Here is a 21,786-nt window from a genome sequence, read left to right as displayed (position 1 = left end):
GACAGCACAGAACACCCAGTCATCACGAGGCGGAGAAAATCCCTGACCCCGCCGGGAATCGAACCCGGGAACCCGGGCGTGGGAAGCGAGAATGCTACCGCACGACCACGAGCTGCGGACACAGCCAGAATCCATACACTTTTAGCGATGCACGGAAAAGCTACACGAAGTATCGACATACTGCTCCGCTGATGTACACGGAAACGTTTATTGCTGACGCGGCTAAATCTTCTGTACTGTTACACTATAAAAACGACTGTGAATAAGCCTTGCTTTCACCTGTGACATAGGTTTCAAATTGCCACTACTTCTACGCCACTAATAAATGCCCTGTATTCATCGAACTAATTTCAGGAAGATCCCGAAATTCGGTCTCTGACTGAAAAACGTACACCACTAACAATTAATGGTTCAAATGGTTCTAACCACTATGGGACTTAAAAAAAATGGTTCAAATGGCTCTGAGCACTATGCGACTTAACTTCTGAGGTCATCAGTCGCCTAGAACTTAGAACTAATTAAACCTAACTAACCTAAGGACATCACACACATCCATGCCCGAGGCAGGATTCGAACCTGCGACAGTAGCAGCCGCGTGGTTCCGGACTGAAGCGCCTAGAACCGCTTGGCCACCGTGGCCGGCACTAACAATTAAAACACCACTTACAGTTGACTCCTTAAAACTTTCTCATATAATTTTTACAAAGACAAAAAAGAATACAGTTTGAAGTAGGTAGGTCAAAAGGTACAAAAAAACACCACACTTCAAATTTCCATGGATCAAATGGAATTTATTGATTTCAATAAGACCTCCTTAACTACGCCACGTCCATTAAACACCACTCCTAGCTCAAGAAAGGGCAACACTCGTCTACATAATTGGGTCGTGAGTAATTGGAATTATACTCCTCCACACAGCAAGCCACACTCAGCATTGAAGAAAATAACTTTATGGGTCATGAAAGGTCACTCACTAGCGACGTGACACAGGTAGTGTTCAAAAACATCACATCCGACCCACTAGGCCCTCGACTTGCTTCCTACACAAGTGAGGGCTGCCAACCGAAGTCCTCATTTTCCGAGCTCCACACAACTCCCCGAAATGCTTCAACTTTCGGGTTTCTCAACCAGTCAACCTCCAGAACAGAGTGTAGACACTTCTACTGGCAGCCGCGCAGAGTGGCCGCGCGGTTTGAGGCACTGTGTTACGGACTGCGCTGCCTCTCCCGCCGGAGGTTCGAGTTTTCCCTCGGGCACATGTGTGTGTGTGTGTGTGTGTGTGTGTGTGTGTGTGTGTGTTCCTAGTATAAGTTAGTTTAAATAGTGTGTAAGTCTAGAGACCGATGACCTCAGCAGTTTGGTCCCATAGTAATTCACATGCATTTCAACATTTTTTTGAACTTCTACTGGTCATATCCTGTTCCCACTAATAGCATTCCTGTGTAAATTGATGTTTCATGAAAGGACTTTCAGAAGTTGTTTCCAACTGCTGGAAAATTATCTGCCATAAGGGAAAACTAGGCCCTGAACACAACCCAGTTGGAAGGATTATGGAAAGGCCGACTCGTCACCTCCAGGCTGGATAAATTCTCCCTTCCTTTGGACACTGGAAAGCAGCTCTGGCGTCCACGCTAGCCGAGGATGCTGACGGACGCAACCAGGAACGATAAATCACACACATCCGAGCTCTCACAGATTCTATGCTATGAAGTTCATTACTGTGAATGATGCTCTTGCGGAGTTTATCTTGTAGTCAGAGATCATTTACAATGGTGTCATCTCAATTATTTGTAACACATCTCATCTGTGCTATAAGGATCATTTCGCTCACACATATCACGCAATTTTCACAAACGTTAATATAGAGAGAGAGGCAATTATTACAGCAGTTTCTTGTAAACTTTGTTGATGCTAGCAAACAGTTGAAGAGAGAGAGTATCAGTGGTTGTTACAGTGAAATCCCGCTTTCGATTTCCGGCCTGGTCGGACATTTTCTTTACTCTGGGACTGGATGTTCGTGTTATCCTAATCATTTCATCCCATCATCATCGACGCGCAAGTCACCGAAGTGCCATAAAATACAAAGACTTGCACCAGGCAGCTGGACTACCCCAGACGAGGTCACCCGGCCAATAAAGCCATAGAGTCATTTCATTTCGGTGAAGCACTGTGAGAAATGCTCTTCCATAAGTCTGATTGGACGGGATACCGGACCATGTCGGCATAATGGCAAAGAACGCGCTGATCAGTGAGCAATTACTTGCACCCACTGTAATATCCCAACCGCACTGTGATTGCTATCGACTACTTGCCGTTAGGGCAAAAGGAGACAGGTCATCATTATGTAATGAGTATATGAACTTGAAAGGAAGTTAGTATTGGCATATCTAACAACATATTCTCCATGGTTTCCCAATTCTGCTCTTAAGCAGAATGAAAGACAAAACAGAAATGATACCAGGTGTTCCCAGAGGAAATGTTGTAGGCACTCTGATGTTCCTCATCTAAATAAACGGTTTTGGAGAAAACCTGAGTAGCCCTCTTAGATTTGCTTACAGATGGTGCTGTCATTTGCTATTTAGTAAATAGATATTCTCCACTACTCTTGTCCGTCCTCTTCTGGAACACTGCTGCGTGTATGGAATAGTACCAGATAGATTTTACGGAGGACATTGGAAAAGTTCAAGGAAGTGTAACTCATTTTGTATTATCGTGATATAGGGGAGAGACTGTCACAGATGATAAGCAAGTTCAGATCGAAACATTAAAACAAAAGCTTTTTCGTTCCACCGAGATCTTTTCACGAAATTTGAATCACCAACTTTCTCCTCTGAATGCGGAAATATTTTGTTGGCACCAACTTGCATTGCGAAAAACGATCATCTTAATAAAATAAGGGAAATTACAGCATTCACGGAGGTGTTTCAGTGCAAGCTTATCCCGGGCGCTATTCGAGAATGGAACGATAGAGAAATAGTTTACAAGTGGTTCGATGGACCCTCTGCCAACGCGTAGATGTACGTGTAGATCGTTAATTGATTAAGAGCACACTTTATGGGACGTAACAAGACAGGTAAGCTATCACAGCTAATATCCGCTCCACGTTGCTATTATTGCGCAACTGACGATGACATACTGCCTATTTTATTGGAATGTCTAAAATAGTAAAGTCTTTCGGAGAAAATGCTATACAGGCAACTGAAAAATTGTTGATTACTTCTCACTCCAATTAGTTCTAAGTCCTTTGAACTGCCAGTAAAAGATACCTGTAATGTTACTTTAAGTTTATACTTCATTGATTAGTTTATAGGTAAGCTTAACTTTAAATGATAGCCTGTACAATGTCTTTATCTGCATGAAAACAAAGCGCACAACTATTGATTTTAAAAATTTTACTGTGTTCATTCCTTACGTTTAAGGCAGTGGTTCTGTGAGAGTAAAATTGAGATATATACATCACATATGCTTAAATATCTCATGAAAATGCCATCTCCAAGTTGTAATAATTTCCCACAATAAGACAGAAATTGCTTCATTATTCACATGACAACAGTATCTGGTGTAGGGCCTGCACATTATTATTGTTATTATTGTTAGCGCCAGTGGTGCGACATAAAGCATGTGTGGCCTGAAGTCTTGCAGTTACCGCTAGTTCAGAAGTTACTGCTAGTTTAGAAGCAAGGAGGCCAGTAGTCAAGTGGTTTACAAACAATAGGCCAAGGTATTGCGACAACATTTTGACTGGTTTTAAATTAATTTTTAACTCAAGTAAATATCGCTAGGGAGAGAAGTGATGCAGAGAAAGTATGTTTTGTAACAAGTGTCTACCCTCAATGTGGACGGTTAGCTTTTATTTCAGAGAAGGAGTTCTAGGTAGGACTCCTGACGCACTGAGAATTGTTTCATCATTCGGTAAATGAAGGTTGTTAGAAATAAGCAGTGCTAATTGTTACATTGACTCATTAGTTCGAGATTTCATATAAGAATTTTAGAAATGAAAGTATTCGAAGAAATTTATTTTCGTTTTAAAATTTAGTTAGGCGTTAATGTTGAGAACGTGGGAAGGAGAGGTGGGGTACTATCTAACATCTGCTTACGCTCAGGAGTAATAGCCTCAGAAAGGTTGGGAACGAATGGTGTAAATCATCCACAATTTAACTTACCAGCACGCTTCTGATATTTGTTCTTTGTTGTATGAGTCATTGTTTTACCCGTTACCAAAAAGACAGAGGAACACAGAAAAAGTACGTGAATCATCAGTGGCGCTAAAGTTGTCGGAGGGCTTCGCCAGAGCGCGGGAGGACGAGAGCAGTGAGTGAGCACAGAGCAGGCGGGCCCTGTTCTCAGAGGCCGCAGCACGCATGCGGGCAGGCAGCGCCGGTACCCCGGGTCAGAGGGCTCGCCGCCGCGGGGAGATAAGCTTTGGCGCGCTGGCCGGGACCCGCGAGCTCTGTGCCCGCCGCCAAACTTACTGTGCGGCCGACGCGGCCGAGTGGCGACCGTGCTTGCAAGCGGATTCGAATGTTATGAGACACAGGCTATGGTGTCACTAGAGTATGACCGATTCTGTAGGAGTCCAGTTTTGTGACAGGCTAAAAAATGAATAAACATACACTACTGGCCATTAAAATTGGTACAACAAGAATAAATGCAGATGATAAACGCGTATTCATTGAACAAATATATTATAGTAGAACTGACATGTGATTACATTTTCACGCAATTTGGGTGCATAGATCCTGAGAAATCAGTACCCAGAACAACCACCTCTGGCCGTAATAACGGCCTTGGTACGCCTGGGCATTCAGCCAAACTGAGCTTGGATGGCGTGTACAGGTACAGCTGCCCATGCAGCTTCAACACGATACCACAGTTCATCAAGAGTAGTGACTGGCGTATTGTGATGAGCCAGTTGCTCGCCCACCAGACGCTTTCAATTGGTGAGAGATCTGGAGAATGCACTGGCCAGGCAGCAGTCGAACATTTTCTGTATCCAGAAAGGCCCGTACAGGGTCTGCAACATGCGGTCGTGCATTATCCTGCTGAAATGTAGGGTTTCGAAGGGATCGAATGAAGGGTAAAGCCACGGCTCGTAACACATCTGAAATGTAACGTCCACTGTTCAAAGTGCCGTCAGTGCGAACAAGAGGTGACCGAGACCTGTAACCAATGGCACCCCATACCATCACGCCGGGTGATACGCCAGTATGGCGATGACGAATACACGATTCCAATGTGCGTTCACCGCGATGTCGCCAAACACGGATGCGACCATCATGATGCTGTAAATAGAACCTGGATTCATCCGAAAAAATGACGTTTAGCCATTCGTGCACCCAGGTTCGTCGTTGAGTACACCATCGCAGGCGCTCCTGTCTGTGATGCAGCGTCAAGGGTAAACGCAGCCATGGTCTCCGAGCTGATAGTCCATGGTGCTGCAAACGTCGTCAGTGATACGAGGCCGTTGGGATCCAGCAACGCGAGCAACAATGTCGTGATACGATAAACCGGAATCGCGATAGGCTACAATCCGACCTTTACCAAAGTCGGAAACGTGTTGGTACGCATTTCTCCTCCTTACACGAGGCATCACAACAACGTTTCAGCAGGCAACGCCGGTCAGCTGCTGTTTGTGTCTGAGAAATCGGTTGGAAACTTTCGTCACGTCAGCACGTTGTAGGTGTCGCCACCGGCGCCAGCCTTGTGTGAATGCTGTGAAAAGCTAATCATTGGCGTATCACAGCATCTTCTTCCTGCCGGTTAAATTTCGCGTCTGTAGCACGTCATCTTCGTGGTGTAGCAACTGCAACGACCAGTAGTGTATAAGAAAAGGAAAAGGTAGAGAGAATGAACAGGAGGCTGAAGAAGAAATGCACTGGTAAGCAAAACTTAAGGACAAAAGAAACTTTCGTATTATATGTCTGTGCCATGGAACGTAGCACGATGAAAGTTGCACAGTGCGTAAAAATAACTGCTTCAGCGTAGTACAGAATGTAACTGAAAGAAAGGCGGAATTAGACGATCAGAAATGACTCTTTTATTCACAGACGACTGAAATCACCGCGATTTATGACGGTCCCCTGGACATCACAAATAGCAGGATACGGTCCTTAATAGGGTGCCATCACTATAGTCGACAGTTCATGACTTGCAACGTGCTCCACTGTTGACCACGAGGTTGTTAAGGAATTCTTGTGGTCGGGCGTTCCATTCCTCAACCATCGAGCTTGTCAAGTGCTGGATGATCATTAGTGCACGTGGACGTGACGCAATACGTCTCCCCCACGCATCCCACATGTGCTCAGTGTGACTTAAGACAGTGAAACGGGCAGGCGAACCCATTTGCCGAGTATCGTCTCCTTTCAAGAGCTGCTCCACCTGCTCTGTTTGATGCGGCCGCGCACTGTCATCCATAAAAATGAAGTCAGGTCCAAAAGCACCCCTGAAACGCGCACATGGGGAAGCAGTGTCACAACGACTTTGAGTGCTGAGTGTACCGTGTTCATAGACTAGCAGGTCGGTACAGCTATGCAACACTGTGCCTCCCCACAGCACAGCACCTCCATCACGGAAAACGATCATGTTCGCCAATGCTGCACGTACCCACATATGGCGAGAGGTGGGAACACTGATGCAGCCAGGGTCAATGTCGAATATGATAGTTTTGGTGCTCCATGTCCTATGGTGTGGTGCGGGGTAATAGTGCATGGACGTACTGAACTCCAAATCTTTGAATACGGTACACTCGCAGCCAACGTTATTGCGACACTGTACTCCTTTGCCACTTCCTCCTTTGCAGGGGTGCAGTCGGCCCTGAATTCTTTTTACAGATGACAACACGCAACACGTCGAATGGTGCAGCTGGAAGATCTCTTGGAACGAGAGGACATTCGGCGAGTGGGCTAGCCTGTCGGTTCCGCCGTATTAAATCCAGTCGAGCACGTGTGAGACGCGTTCGGGAGACGTGTTGCAGCGCCTCCACATCACTAACGAGCATCCAGCACATGTCAAGCGCTCTGGAAGAGGAATGGAACGCCCTGACATATGAACCATTACCAATCTTGCTATCGGTATGAGAGCACGTTGTGTGCCGATTTTCGGCACGATTGTGTTCCGGCCGCGAGTGTTAAGGTCGATGTTGGCCTCGCCAGAGATACTGGGGCGCCGAGTTGGCGGCGAGTAGCCCTCTGGCGACGAAGAGATGAGGATTGGAGAGTACCGAGCGAGAAGGGCAGAACGGCAGAGTGTTGGGGTCCGGATGGTCCGAATTGTGCATTAATAATTTTGGCACTCTGTGGTGGTGAACTGATGGTGAAACCGAGACGCTTGGGAATTCAACGCTGCTGTGGAACGATAAGACGTGGGCTCTGCAATTGTGTGGACGCAATTTACGGCGAGCTGTGGCCGATGTCGTTTGTGGGTGTTTTGCCACGGCAGATAAACAAGACAGCGTGGGCCCAACCTGAAAATGCTGTGCTGTAGCATGTTCGCCCACAATAAGGATGTCATGGTATTGGAGAAGAAGGCAGTGGAATACGGTACGTGTATTGACCTTCAGTGACTTATGTGGTGTTCGTTTACTTAACTGTGTGGAGAATGAGCAGTAACTGTCACTTTTCAACGAAGTTTATCTTTATGTAAAAGTGTGGCCAATGCCGGATGGGCGTTGTCATAAAGTTATTATATTTCTTATTTGTGAACATAATTTCCTGTTATCAGGATTACTCATTGGACAGATTTGAAATTGTCAGTTCTGCACTGCAGTTCAGCGGGTTATAAATACTGGAATTTGACAAATATGCTAACTGTGAGTTTTGGATATGTTTTTATATCTGCGTGTTAAATGAAAGTGAATTTTGAAGCCTGTAAGGTACCTTCTACCGTTACGATTCTGTAAATTTTTGTTTGGAAATGATCTAGTTTGTTATTGTTATTGGTTGAGAATTTACTTCCAGATTAATCAAAGGAACAGTTATTTAACCAGCCTTCTATGAAGTGTTTTAAGACTTGTTTTTCAGTGATTATTAATAAATTACGTAAATCAGTAATGTTGTGTAAGTAGTTATTGAAGACACCCATCTCCGTTAGCCAATCAACCATGGCCAGTTGTAAATGGGCATTGATGTAACATTAGGGTACTAGAGGCTATTTGTTAAGTTGTGGCAACGCTAATCCTGTTGTTTGCTGTTATTGCTGAAGTGTCTAGTCGCCCCTAAATTAAATACTAATTCCAAACAGTTGCGAAGCATTCACTACCGTCTGTGGTGATCACACCCTATTAAGGATCGTGTCCCACCTTTTCTAATGTCCAGCGGCCATCATAAACCGCGATGACTTCAGTGTAATTATTGTCGTTGAATAACGTTCGTCTCATTGCGTATTTCTTTCACTAACCTTCTGTACTATAATGTAGCAGTCCTTTCTAGGTATGGTCCACGTTTTCTACAAGCTTCGTTACTTGGCTGTGACACATAATACGAAAGTTAGCTTTGTCCTTACGCTTTGAACGCTAGCAGCGGAAGAAGCAGCGGAAGAAGGGTATGGATTGGCAACCACTAAAACGGGAAGAAGGACGACATCTACGAAAAAGAATCACGAGGGGATCTGAATTGGAGTCTGTGGAGCAGCAGTTCCACGAGACCTGCTTTTCCGTACTAGATAATCGTCTCTTCTTCTTCCTCGCCTGTAGCTACACAGTTCACTGTGATTCTTGGCTTCTTTAACAATTCTCCACCAGTCATCACGATCCAGCACTCGTGCTTTCCATCCGCTACTTCCCATTTTCCATCTGTCCATCTAATTCTCTGTTGACTAGTGTCCTTTGACTCATAGATTCCCATCAAATGTCCTCTTAACTACTTCCGCACCATTCATCTGTACCATTTGCCATCCCCACGCCGTTCGGGTAACACCAGTGTCCTAACAGGTGATCTTTATACACAATGGTCAGTTTATGGTAGTATCTGCTCTTACTATTTCACAGATTGAGCTGCCGATTCTTCGAAGCACCTTCCTCTCAAAGCCATCTAGCACTCCAGTATCTTGGTTAACTTACTGGTTTCCTAGGCATGTGTAAGTACTTGTCTCAGGAATGTTTCGTAAATGGTTAATTTGATGAAACAAGTTACGAGCTTTCAAGAAAACTGTTTTTTAAGTGCAAAATAGACTCTGTTGGATGATAGTAATCTCTAGTTTCATAAGAGATGTCCTGGGTGATATTCGAATGCAGATATTTAAACTGATCAACTCTTTCAGAAGTGTAATTGCCTAAAGTTATTGAGGGTGGTATGTTTGTTTCCCAACAGCGAAGTATTTTGTTCTCTGCTGACTGATATTCAGTCCCATAATCCTACTGGTCTGCTCAACTGTGATCACTGTTTCTTCCTTTGCCTTAAGAGCTCTGCTAGACTGGGTCACTACTGTTATTTCAAGTGAGCTATCACAATGGATGTTGTTTGTTAAAACAAGGATAAATAATCGCTTAATTTATGCAAGCAATGCGACTGTGAACGGTGTGTTGTTCTATGTTTTGATCTGAACCGTACATAAAACAAGTACTGAATTGTGCGTATTTTACTTCATTATGGAGTCATGGTTATCTTCGTAGCCGAATAAGCGGGTTAAGCAACTGTGAGGATTAAATAAAAGTGGGATCAGCCTAAGGAAGAGGAGGTGGACGGGGGTGAGGGAGGGGGGGTTGGAAATTCGAAGTTTACCCAGGGCTCAAATGGCTCTGAGCACTATGGGACTTAACATCTGAGTCATCAGTCTTACCCAGGGCACCAGCTACCCTACTTACAGCAGGGGACACGGCTGTGTAAGCTTTCTCCGCATTACTTCCGGCGAGGTTAATGGCAGGTTTTATGCTCAGTGACCGAAACACACCAAAGTTCCACTCTGCGCTAATATGCGAAATCAGACTGGACCTCAAGGTCACTACTTTATCACCCTCAGTTATCTGAGCAGTTCATTTACCCATCCATTCCACTCCAGTGTGGAGAGTTTTCGTTTGACAGAACTTCCATGCAGACAATAAAACACATGGCAGAAAAAGTGCTTTTTCTGGCTGTCTGGACGAGCTATCTGCTTTACTGTTCTTCAACTTGCCTCAGATAAATTTCATTCAACACTACTCTTGACATATTTACAGTCTGATGCCAGACAAGTCACAACCCACGCTTGGTAGTATGATACACGAAGATTTACAGTTATTTTCACTGAAACCCCTATGAATGTTGGTCTTTGCACTTATCATTGTAACACCAGTATGTCGCCTATAAGTTAGCAGAGTGGGTAGCGACGTAAGAAGGAGGAACGCCGGAAAGTTACAGATTAGCGTCCTTTCGACGTCGAATCACTTGAGACGGAGTGCTAGCTCAAGCAACTGAGGGAGGAAATCGTCTGTTGTCTAGACGACGAACTCGGGGATTCTAACCCATTTTTTTCTGATATGGGTACAGTATCCTGTCCACCATGACACTTCACTCAATGAATGAACACTGGGCGAGGTGATAAAACATTGAACACTTATTCAGTAGGAGTTGAACTCAAAAATAACCTCTCGTCTCCTTAAGTCACTCCAAGTGGAGCAGCAAAACGTCACAATGGTTCCTCAGGAAAGCCTATTGTCTTCGGGTTCCGGTCCCGGTCAGGCACAAATTTTTATTGACGTCATTCCATTATACAGCTGATGGTTGTCCACAATCGCAACTGTGAATACATTTTATATGTAGACTATTGTAGCTTCGCTTGATTCTGACAAACCTGCCGTCCATAATGTCTAACTTTCTGTATAAAAGTAAAACAGTAATGCCAAAGACAATAACGAAAAACAGAAAGACAATGCGGTTTTTATTTCTTCTTTTATTGAATTTTTTGTGATGTGTAACGTGTACTGCCTAGTTTGTTTCTGAAGCATTCCACACACTCTACAGACATGACCCTTTATTAATTTGATGGACGGCCTATACTAATTCGAGTATTGCTAAATAAATCTGTACTCGTACCAATCTGCGGCTCTTCATAGTCCCTGCCATACATGTAGTCTCTCTTGTAGATGGTTCAAATGGCTCTGAGCACTATGGGACTTAACATCTGAGTCATCAGTCTTACCCAGGGCACCAGCTACCCTACTTACAGCAGGGGACACGGCTGTGTAAGCTTTCTCCGCATTACTTCCGGCGAGGTTAATGGCAGGTTTTATGCTCAGTGACCGAAACACACCAAAGTTCCACTCTGCGCTAATATGCGAAATCAGACTGGACCTCAAGGTCACTACTTTATCACCCTCAGTTATCTGAGCAGTTCATTTACCCATCCATTCCACTCCAGTGTGGAGAGTTTTCGTTTGACAGAACTTCCATGCAGATAATAAAACACATGGCAGAAAAAGTGCTTTTTCTGGCTGTCTGGACGAGCTATCTGCTTTACTGTTCTTCAACTTGCCTCAGATAAATTTCATTCAACACTACTCTTGACATATTTACAGTCTGATGCCAGACAAGTCACAACCCACGCTTGGTAGTATGATACACGAAGATTTACAGTTATTTTCACTGAAACCCCTATGAATGTTGGTCTTTGCACTTATCATTGTAACACCAGTATGTCGCCTATAAGTTAGCAGAGTGGGTAGCGACGTAAGAAGGAGGAACGCCGGAAAGTTACAGATTAGCGTCCTTTCGACGTCGGATCACTTGAGACGGAGTGCTAGCTCAAGCAACTGAAGGAGGAAATCGTCTGTTGTCTAGACGACGAACTCGGGGATTCTAACCCATTTTTTTTCTGATATGGGTACAGTATCCTGTCCACCATGACACTTCACTCAATGAATGAACACTGGGCGAGGTGATAAAACATTGAACACTTATTCAGTAGGAGTTGAACTCAAAAATAACCTCTCGTCTCCTTAAGTCACTCCAAGTGGAGCAGCAAAACGTCACAATGGTTCCTCAGGAAAGCCTATTGTCTTCGGGTTCCGGTCCCGGTCAGGCACAAATTTTTATTGACGTCTTTCCATTATACAGCTGATGGTTGTCCACAATCGCAACTGTGAATACATTTTATATGTAGACTATTGTAGCTTCGCTTGATTCTGACAAACCTGCCGTCCATAATGTCTAACTTTCTGTATAAAAGTAAAACAGTAATGCCAAAGACAATAACGAAAAACAGAAAGACAATGCGGTTTTTATTTCTTCTTTTATTGAATTTTTTGTGATGTGTAACGTGTACTGCCTAGTTTGTTTCTGAAGCATTCCACACACTCTACAGACATGACCCTTTATTAATTTGATGGACGGCCTATACTAATTCGAGTATTGCTAAATAAATCTGTACTCGTACCAATCTGCGGCTCTTCATAGTCCCTGCCATACATGTAGTCTCTCTTGTAGATGGTTCAAATGGCTCTGAGCACTATGGGACTTAACTTCTGAGGTCATCGCTCCCCTAGAACTTAGAACTACTTAAACCTAACTAACCTAAGGACATCACACACATCCATGCCCGAGACAGGATTCGAAACTGCGACCGTAGCGGTCTCACGGTTCCAGACTGTAGCGCCTAGAACCGCTCGGCCACCCCGGCCGGCTCTCTCGTAGATAATCTTAACTCTTGCGTTTATCACTTTTTCTATCGCTATTATTTCACTGTAGTTGCTACCAGGAGACAAACTTTTCTTTGTAACTGTGAAACTAATACATTAGTAACGACAAGCAAAACACAAATTCCATATGAGAACTGTAATAAGACAAGAATATTTTCTCTTTGTAACGTGCGAACATTTATCTAAGCAGAGATTATGGTGGCCTGTTGCATTGTATAACTGTAACAAGAAAGGAGGACAAAATTCTCGCAGCTCCCAGGAACGGAGATCGCAGTTGTCAGGTTTCGGGAAAGATATTCGATATGAGAGCTCTTCCTGTCTACTGTTACAGGACAGCCAGCCGACTCGGAGTCACAGTGGCTACCCATTCATGTCACGGCGGTGGTCAAACCCGAATCCGCAGACTTAGTGCAAAATCTTTCATCTTTCTTCCGTTAGTGTTATTGTGCTTTTTAGTGACGAATATAAAAAGAAAATCGAAAGAAGGTTTTACACCCGCCATAAGAGACGCAGCACGGATAACTCCGGGGGAAGGAATCAGCCATAGCCCTTTTGAAGATACAATCCCAGTATTTCCGTACGGTGATTCAGAAGAACGACAGCAGACATAGAACTACGTGGTAGCCAATGGATACCAACCCAGCACCATCCATAAACGAGTCCAATGCTTTAAATACGGCGCCACGTAAAATATGTTGCCCCATCCCAGTCAAGATAGCACCTGTGATAATAATTCCCCATCCTTCTTCTGCAGGTCATCCGTTAATCCTTTTATGTTCCTTTCAGGTTTTGGCGTGAATCTTAAGTCCCAATAATCTATCAAGTCGTTATCTACCCGAGGACATAAGCAACTCAGCTTTCATGTTTCAGATTACAGTGAATATGTTGATGTAAGCCAGAGGATTCCAGATGTTCTACGTCGCAAATTTTTCTTTATCTCGTTCCTTAGGCCATTAACGCACAAGCGGAACGGTATTCACGGCACACAGCCTCTGCTAGTTTAGAAATATGAATACCTGTTTTACCCACACCAACAAAAGTTTTGTATCATCCGCTAATTTCGAAATTCATGGCACTCAAAACAAAAACTGGCGCTGACGCATTCGTATATATTCATTAGCAATACGCCCAAAATCTCTTACCGAAAAAGGTGGCGCAGTGGCTAGCACACTGGACTCACATTCGGGAGGACGACGGTTCAATCCCGCGTCCGGCCTTCCTGATTTAGGTTTTCCGTGATTTTCCTAAATCACTCCAGGCAAATGCTGGGATGGTTCCTTTGAAAGGGCACGGTCTTCCTTCTCCGTCATTCCCTAATCCGATGAGATCGATGACCTCGCTGTCTGGTCTCCTCCCCCAAACAACCCAACCCCAACCCAGAAGCTTCAATTAAAAAAAAAGCATTTGTGTAATGACAAAACCGTCTTTTTCCCAATGGGGTTTTTTCTCAGCACTCCTGAGCAAAGTCAATACGTGGCGCAACGTCCCCTTGCTCGTACACAGGCTTGAATCCGTCGTGGCATACCATCGATGACATCATCGTCCCATTCTTCAATGGCGATTCTGCGTAAGTCGCGCAAAGTACATGGTAGTTGCTGACGCCCAAAAAAAGCTCGTTTCAATCGATAGCACACATGCTCGATTGGGTTCATGTCCGAGGAACAGCTACGCTACTCTATTCTGCTGATTCTAGCATGCTGAAGGAACGAGTTCACGACGATCACGCGAATTATGATCCAGAGAGATGAAACTGTCACCAAAATGGCAAAATCTCATCCGTGTACCGTAAAGTAGTAAGACTGCCTTCAACAACTACGAGAGGTGTACGGTGGTCCCATGTGATGCTATCCCGGCACATCACTCCACGACCAGCATTTTGTTGCACATGTGGGACACAGCGTCGTAGGCGTTCGATATTACCGGGTTGTCGCCAGGCACTTTGCGATTATTAGGGTACAAACGCACCCGAGTTGCGTCCGTAAACAACACCCGATGCCAACCCTGGGGCGTCCATTCTGCACGATTTCTTGCCCATCTGTAACAGAGTTCATGGTGCTGTGTGCGGTGTGGTGCTCACCATGGTCGTTGAGAACGGAGATTCGCATCACGCGGTCGTCTCCCAACAGTTTCATGATGATACAGATATGTATATAAACTCCGAATTCAGTTCTGGAGCACTCAGCCCACGGTCCCTTTGGGTGAAAAGTCGTAGTTACCGATCATTGTGTGCACCTGTCAACGGCCTGTGCGACATAAATCCTCAACACTACCTGTCTATTGGAACCTATTCCACGTCCACATCATTTTGGCTCCATTGCACACATCGACCAACTTCACTGGTTGACAAGCCTTCTGCGCTTAACGTGATAATGCAGTCATTGGCAGCTATTGCCCTTCGTGGAATGATGGGTAATTACTCTACTATTGCACAGTCCCTAACGCGTCCCTAGTGGTACTTTACTTTCAACTGAAATGCTGCAATCAATTCGAGTGTGGCGTTATACCTATAGCTAACGCTTATGGTAAAAGTGCGTACGTTCACAAACATCTTGGGAGTCACTCCCTTCCGGCCGGTACAGGAACAGTCACAGTACAAACACGAACGCACGACATATCGAGGTGATGAAAAACGTTTGTTGATGTGTGTAGTTTATAGCTTTCACTGCAACACACTGTCATAAAATCGCACATTACTGAAGAAAACAAACACCATCAACTCAGTTTTCCGTAACCGCTTCATACTTCTTCAAGGCCGTGCGTGATATCTTCACCTACATTTGTCAAGAGATAGCCTCTATATCGACAAAAGATTAATTAAACAGGCGCCCTCGAGGTCACACATAGCCATTGAGTTCATAATCTGCAACGTCAGCAGTACAAGTGTCACTGCCAAAATATGCGCAGCATTACAATATGCGACATGTCTCCACTATGCTACGTTGAACTTCTATTGAGTCTACAACATTGGTTTATGATTGTTTTGGAAGTAGGTGACGGTGATGCACCCGTCTCATATTATGATATAACTGTTATTTGAAGTAACTTATTTCCGCATATGACTGTAAGCGAAGCGAGTACGCTGACGATGTGTGCAAGACGAACACGAATCCCAGCAACATAATTTTCTGAGTATTTTGGAACAAAGGACCCGTGGACGCTGGTGCTTCGTCAGAGACTAATAATGTCATTCTAATTTATTCGGTTTGTTATTCCAATTACCTACGTTTCCGTGAAAATGTTTTCACATCAATGAACAAGCAATCACCATGACACGCATACATACGGTTTCTCAAAGATGCCTGCGTGCGGATGCAGAAATACTGTAATGGGGCTACTGTCACAGTGAGAGGAGCTCAGAATATCGCCTCTGCACCGCTCCTCCAGTGTTTTCAGTGAACACATACACGAGGTGCATATCGGCAGACTCTCATCAGTAAACCTATCCATACTGCTGTATACTGCTTTTAACGTATAACTAACACTGCTGGAAAAACAAACCTGAAACGGAACAGAGCAGTACTGAATGCAAGCTCGAAGAAGAGTAATGTGAGCACAACTGTTGTCGACAGCAAATACCGCGCCTGAATGGAAAAAGGTTTTTTTTGTTTGTTCTTTTTTCTCAGAAAAGATACTCAGCGCATACATACTCAGCGAATACCATCAATGTTTGCACAATCGTGGAAATATTTTCATTACAATGCAGTTACAAAGATAAACGAAATGTAAGCGATTACTCTATAACGGGTCACTAGACACCATTCGTCCCTTACTGCAAAATATTCAAAAAAATCCTTGAACAATCTCTGAAATGTTGTCGGTGGAATTCGTGTTCACCTTGTATATATGATTTTGTTCATGAAAATATATGCTTATATTTCTCTCTCTCCCTCCCCCTCCTCCTCCCTCTCTCTCTCACTCTCTCTCTCTTTCTGTGTGTGTGTGTGTGTGTGTGTGTGTGTGTGTGTGTGTGTGCGCGTGCATGCATGAGAGGGAGTGAGAGAGAGAGAGAGAGAGAGAGAGAGAGAGAGAGACGGACGGGAAGAGTGGGACTTCAGAGCATGTTTTAGACTACTCAACTTCAGAGAGTAATAAAATCGTCTGAATACATGCTTCTCTACATTTGACATCCGGACAAACTCTTCACTTCCGCTGACACTCCAGTTTAGATTATGCAAGTCATGTCATTGTCTACTCAGTGCTGTTGAGGGCAGTTAACGACGCCTGAATGTGACACGTCACCCAACCCGCCCTCTTTACTTTCTCGCTTGTCACTCCGGCCATCCGACATTCAAATAGACTGCCGTGTGTTAAGCCGAGCAATCCATTCTGAAATGTGTATCACTATAACGGCATTGTAGATAACCAAATATGAATCGTGTAAGCGAAGTTCTTGCGCGACGGAAAAGAATGGATGCCGTTCACCTTGATATCTGTATCCATTACTTAAAAATCTACATCTACAGCTACATGATTAGATAATTTACAATTTAGTGCCTGGAAGAGGGTTCATCGAATCATGTTCAAGCTGCCTCTCTACCGTTTCACTTTCGAACAGCACGCGGGAAAAACGAACACACAGATCTTTCCGCGTGAGCTCTGATTCTCTTATTTTATTATGAAGTTCTTTCATGCCTAAGTAGGCGGGCACCAACAAAATGTTTTCACACTCTGAGGAGAAAGTTGGTGATCGAAATTTTATGAGAACGTCCTGCCGCAACGAAAAACGCCTTTGTTTTGTGACTGCCTTTCCAACTCGCCTATCATATGCGTGACACTCTCTCCGCTATTTCGTCATAATACAAAACGAGCTGCCCTTCTTTGACTTCCGTCAGTGCTAACCTACACAGCACAGCAGTACTCCAGAAAATAAGGAAGAAAATCATCAACTTAAGGAAAGTAACGGACCGTTGCCTTCTACTTTCTTTCTTTACTCTTCTATTGCCGAATTAAGGCCGATACGACTCATCTGCAGACGATTAGGCTATTTACAGTGTTGAAACACACGCTCCACGTATAAACCAGCCCCAAAAGTAAAATACTTCCTATTCACGTTGCCAATTAATGAGTATCTGAAGATCTTGAAACCGATGGTTGGAGGATAGACAAATAAAATGGAAACTGACTAGTTGTGGTGTTCTTCACGGTGTATTGCCTCGAACAGCTAAAGAAGTTCAAAGTGGAAAGGTAAAGAAAAAGAAAGATAACGACGTAAAAAAAATTTTACACAGTAGACTGGTCTGTGCATAAAAACACCTGGCCTATTAAGTGCTCTTCGTATTTCTGAAAGACTTCGTTCTTTCAATCAAGAGATCGTGACTATAACAAAGGTATGCTACAACGAAGCCATTTCAAAACTACGACTGGCGCCTGATTTTGCCTAATGCAAATCGCGTTGCTGCACAACCTTTTCCTGCAAAAAGGTTCCAAACAGTTATATATTAACATCGTAGTAAAGTATTAATTCTAACAGCACTTACTAAGTCCAAAAAGAGGAGCTTTAGGAAGTGTTGTATTCAGAATGTCTCCCAAGAAATGACCGTACGGCAGCATTTGTGTAACAGACACAGGTGAACGTGCCATTCTTTTGTAAACGGAAAACCTATTTATCTAAAAACAGTGTCTGCGATGTATGGAATACTGTAGAGAAATGCCCATCAGGGCAGTGCAGTGCGACACATTGTCTTTCAGACAGTGCCAGGAAGGTAACAGCATTGGTACACAAGGCTACATACTCCTTCGTACAATGATCAGCACTAACAGTGGAAGCTGATATCTTATCTAACTTTGATCCTCTACATCGCGACTAACTCTCCGACGATATGAAAGACCTTTGAGCTCTGCGGAACATTCGCTGAAAGCAAAATATACCTACAGTGGCATGTTTGTTAAAAAAGCGTTTTCTCCTATGAAAATACTTTCACATAGCGATAACAGATCAACAATAGTGGTAACGTTTATGTAATTAGTTTGAAGTATTGCGCTGTGAAATAGAAAATTACTCTAGACCCTCTGAGGGACAAGAGAAAATCGTAAAAACTTTCGTTTGTGAAGGAACTTCAAGTGGCAGAATCAGCTGCAAGAGGTAATCTCTGCTTACGTATCAGCTAGGTGATTGAAGAATCGCTCTATCCCGGCATGCTGGAGGGGCTACGTGAAAAATAGTGTTCGTACTAATAACTACATCGAATAAACTGGAACCGTTCGTCCAATGACATGAGGGCTGGAGATTGACAATGCCAGTTGAGAAAATCCTCTGGTACACTCTATGAAGTTTGTTACGAATAAATAATAAGCATAACAGATGATTAAATGGAATGCCTATTAAGACGTAGTTTCTTCAGTCTGAGGCAAATTTGAGTGAGTTATACGACTGTGTGCTTAATTAAGTAATAGGTGTCTTCAGTCGTTGCTTAATACAATGATTTCATGTTAACCATTAATTTATCCATATTAGCGGTTAATGCGCTCCTTGGTTGTGGATCAAATTACTTGGAGCAATATAGCAACCAGACAATTTTTATACAACTTTATTTATATAGGGACACGTTTCGTTCGGGCTTAATGTGGCGTAATGCATTTATTTTCCATTAGTAGTACCATTTTGTGGACTGCGTTTTGAACGCGGTAACTGCCTTTTGTTCCGTAGCTTACACCTCCTCGTTTCTTATTTACATGCACAACACACGCACTTTTAACATCACTGGTGCAGTTTATTATTTGCGAAAAGCCTCTTGGCATTATTAAAATTATATAAAAAGTTACCAATTGTTGTAGTTGTTCAAATAATATCTGAGAAACGCTAAATGTGACAGTCAGTGCTGTAGCAAGTGGTTATTTTCGTTTATCTTGCTGGGCGACTGTCACTCATAAGGAAATCAGGATTTAGAATTATGTAGAAAATATTGTTTGCAGAAACTCCCCGGCCCCTCCTTACGGCTAATTACGGCTTGACATTAGTGTTAGTCTAAGCATTCGACGTGCTTTCATTGACGGTTCGCTTCGTGGCGCAAAGCGTTGGCAAATTGCAACGTGCTGCCCTTTTCGTTGGTGTACGTCAGAAAGTCAGTATTCCCTACTCTGAAGGCGATCTAAACACGAAACTTGATGCGCAGGGGAATAAACAAATTATAAAAACTGAATTAACTGCAAACAACATCTTCCGAGACTGTTCAATTCTTCTTCTGTAGAAACAGCGTGCATTACGGCTGCGTCTCCTACAATTTCGATGCCCCTAGTCTTAGCGACTAAAATGCAAATTCCGCTCCTTGTGGCGGTTTAGTGAACTCATAGGAAATGGTCGAATGGGGTTTTGAAAGCCACACATTCCGAATAAGAGGGTACTGGGTTAAACAGTGAAACAGCATGATCGAAGTTAACATTCTTAGTAGTTTTAATACAGCGCAGTCATACTATACGTTATCGTCGAGTTAAAATATCTTTGTCATTTTTTGAAACAAATATTTGAAAGCTACTGGCTATGTACAGGCTGTTTTAATGTTTATAATGAATTGTATAATTTATTGCGATCCATAGTTTCCGCTAGATATTTGCTTCTACATAAACGAGGATATGATTTAATGGTTAGGAAAAGAGAGAAAGAGGAGAAGTGGTGATGAATAAATCAGGTTTAAGACAGAACTAAGTAATTTGCATGTTTTAGTTCGCTTGAAAAGCTAGGTTTACTGTAAGGATGTTACAGATAAGATTGTAATTAATTTTTGTGCTAAGAACGCCCAAATCGAAACCAACCATTTTTTGGCACTTATGATGGTAGATATAACACTGAAATTGCAAGCAAAGCTCAAATTAGTCACCTATCTAACAAGAAACCGACCAGCTAGATTGCATCTACATACTGCACCTCGCCAATAAGCAAACTGTTAAACAGTTGTGATCTAGATAAATAAGGGCAGTCAGATGGAAATGAGACAGATAGAAAACAAAGTAAGTACACCGTTTATTAGTTCAAAAATAATCGTCATCGCCGTAACTGACAATACATTTACCCCAATGTGAAACAAGACGGTCCAAGCCTTCACAGGAAAATGTTTGCTGTTGTCTAGGGACCGATGATTTTACCCTAGTGAGTACCCTTTCATCCGAAACAAACCGACGGCCACGAGTGTCTTTCTTCAGGGCTCCAACTACTATGAAATCGAATAGGCAGAGATCGGGACTGTGTGAAGGACCTGCAAGGGCTTCCCAGCGAACTTCTACAAAGTAATCGAAACAACCACGGCAACATATAGGCCTGCCCACGTGTTCGATTTTCTCCCGACGAAGAGGTGGACGCCTAGGTACAGCCATGCTTTCGTTGACAGTGGCAAATATTTTTCCTTGAAAGCACTGACCGTCTTGTCTCGCAGTGGCATAAATATATTAACAGTTATAACGATTACTTTTGAAATAATAAACCATTTTTTTTTTCAATCTGTCCCGTTTCCATTTGATTACCGTTACAGTTAACTCATTTCTTCGTCAAGTAACTCGGGCGTGAGAATGGAAGTAATGAAAACATCGTTTTCACGTTTTACTCGGCACTCGTGACTTCTACAATAGCGTAATTTCAGCTTTACAGCACTACTGAGAGTACGCTATATACATTGTTTACAGCGCTGATGACGTCCGTACAAGAGTTCAAAACGTTAGAGGTCGCTGTATGCCCCTGCTCGCTTCGACGCCAGCACTACAACACACTGACGCTTCTCGTTGTACTTTCGAGTGTTGTCAGTGCACAGAGACGGTCGATACGGAGTTTTACGACGTCAGAAGTACTGCACGCTGTCGTTTGTTGCTGGGGAGGAGACTGGCGGGAAGGGTGCGGAATGGCAGCCGCAGCAACAGGTGTGTGCGAGTTACCTGCTGGACTGTGAGCGCGGCATCGGCTTTGACGGCGGCGAAGCCCCAGGCGGTGGAGGCGTCCCCGCGCTGCAGCAGCAGGCTCAGCAGCTGCTGCGGCTGGCCCGCCATGGCCGCTACTGGCGCGAGGCGCGCCGGCCACAGCCGCGGCGGAGCAGGCGGTCCCCCCCACGGGCCGCCGCCGCCGCTGCACAGGTACGCACCGCCAGATAAACGGCACCCGCCCCCCACCGCACATTACGGTCACTCCGGCCGCCTGGTCCAGCAACGGCCGGCACAGCGGAGCAACGGCAGCTCTGTTTGGGTCCACTGCGCTTTAC

The 21,786-nt window shown here is 44.0% G+C and overlaps 1 protein-coding gene across 1 annotated transcript in view; it reads right to left on the bottom strand.

Annotated features, from left to right (window-relative positions):
- Positions 1–21,570, bottom strand: part of LOC126480902 (uncharacterized) — a 750,870-nt gene extending 729,300 nt beyond the window's left edge. Inside the window, exon 1 of the mRNA XM_050104302.1 lies at positions 21,467–21,570. The gene's annotated coding sequence lies outside the window, so the exon portion shown is untranslated. The remainder of the gene's footprint in view (positions 1–21,466) is intronic.
- Positions 21,571–21,786: the final 216 nt, after the last annotated feature.

The sequence above is a fragment of the Schistocerca serialis genome, chromosome 1 (assembly GCF_023864345.2).
Source record: "Schistocerca serialis cubense isolate TAMUIC-IGC-003099 chromosome 1, iqSchSeri2.2, whole genome shotgun sequence".
Taxonomy (NCBI): domain Eukaryota; kingdom Metazoa; phylum Arthropoda; class Insecta; order Orthoptera; family Acrididae; genus Schistocerca; species Schistocerca serialis.
The sequence above is the reverse complement of the archived record's forward strand: the minus strand, read 5'-3'. Positions and strand labels throughout refer to the sequence as shown.